Source organism: Hylobates moloch, unplaced genomic scaffold, assembly GCF_009828535.3.
Source record: "Hylobates moloch isolate HMO894 unplaced genomic scaffold, HMol_V3 SCAFFOLD_20, whole genome shotgun sequence".
In the NCBI taxonomy this organism is placed as follows: Eukaryota; Metazoa; Chordata; class Mammalia; order Primates; family Hylobatidae; genus Hylobates; species Hylobates moloch.
In genome coordinates, this window is record NW_026652295.1 from 30,495,314 (window position 1) to 30,496,700 (window position 1,387).

A 1,387-nucleotide genomic window follows, 5' to 3' on the forward strand; every position below is an offset into this window, starting at 1 on the left:
TTTTTTTTTTTTTTAAGACTGAGTCTCGCTCTGTCACCCAGAGTGGAGTGCACTGGTGCTATCTCGGCTCACTGCAACCTCCGTCTCCCACGTTCAAATGATTCTCCTACATCAACCTCCTGAGTAGCGGGGATTACAGGCATCTGCCCCCACATCCAGCTATTTTTTGTATTTTTAGTAGAGACGGGGTTTCACCATGTTGGCCAGGCTGGTCTCAAACTCCTGAACTCAGGCAATCCGCCCGCCTCAGCTTCCCAAAGTGCTAGGATTACAGGGTTGAGTCACCGCACCCAGCCGCAAGATTTCTTAAGTAAAACAACACAAAACCTAACCATAGGCCGGGTGCAGTGGCTCATATCTGTAATCCCAGCACTTCAGGAGGCTTAAGTGGGAGGATTGCATGATCCCAGGAGTTGGAGACCAGCCTGGGCAAGATAGTGAGACTCTGTCTCTACAAAAACCAAAAAGAATTCGCTGGGCTTGGTGGTACACCTGTAGTTCCAGCTACTCAGGGGCTGAGGTGGGAGGATTACTTGAGTCTGGGAGGTCGAGGCTGTGGTGAGCTATGATCATGCCACTGCACTCCAGCCTGGGCAACAGAGCTGACACTCTGTTTCAAAAAAAAGAAAAAGAAAAAAACAAAACAAAACAAAATTTCAGGTCATCAAATTACATCATTAAGAGAATAAGAAGGCAGCTGGGTGTGATGGTTCACGCCTGAAATCCCAGCACTTTGGGATGCCGAAGCGGGCGGATCATGAGGTCAAGAGTTTGAGACCAGCCTGGCCAACATGGTGAAACCTCGTCTCTACTAAAAATACAAAAATTAGCTGGGCATGGTAGCGGGCACCTGTAGTCCCAGCTACTCGGGAGGCTGAGGAGGAGAATCGCTTGAAACCGGAGGTGGAGGTTGCAGTGAGCTGAGATCATGCCACTTCACTCCAGCCTGAGTGGAAGAGTGAAACTCCATCTCAAAACAAAACAAAACAAAACAAAAAACTCTGCAAAACAAAACAAGCCAAAATTGGGAAACCCAGTTTTTTAAATTGGCAAAAGACAAACAGGTACTCCAGAAAAGAATATAGCCAAAGGGCCAATCAACATTTTATTTATTTTACCTGGGCTCAAGTGATTCTCCTACCTCAGCCTCTGGAGTAGCTACGATACAGGCATGAGCCACCATGCCCAGCTCATTTTTTTGTAGAGATGGAGTCTTGCTCTTTCGCCCAGGCTGGAGTGCAGTGGTGCGTCTCGGCTCACTGCAAGCTCCGCCTACCAGGTTCACGTCATTCTCCTGCCTCAGCCTCCTGAGTAGCTGGGACTACAGGCGCCCGCCACCACGCTTGGCTCATTTTTTTGTATTTTTAGTAGAGATGAGGTTTCACCG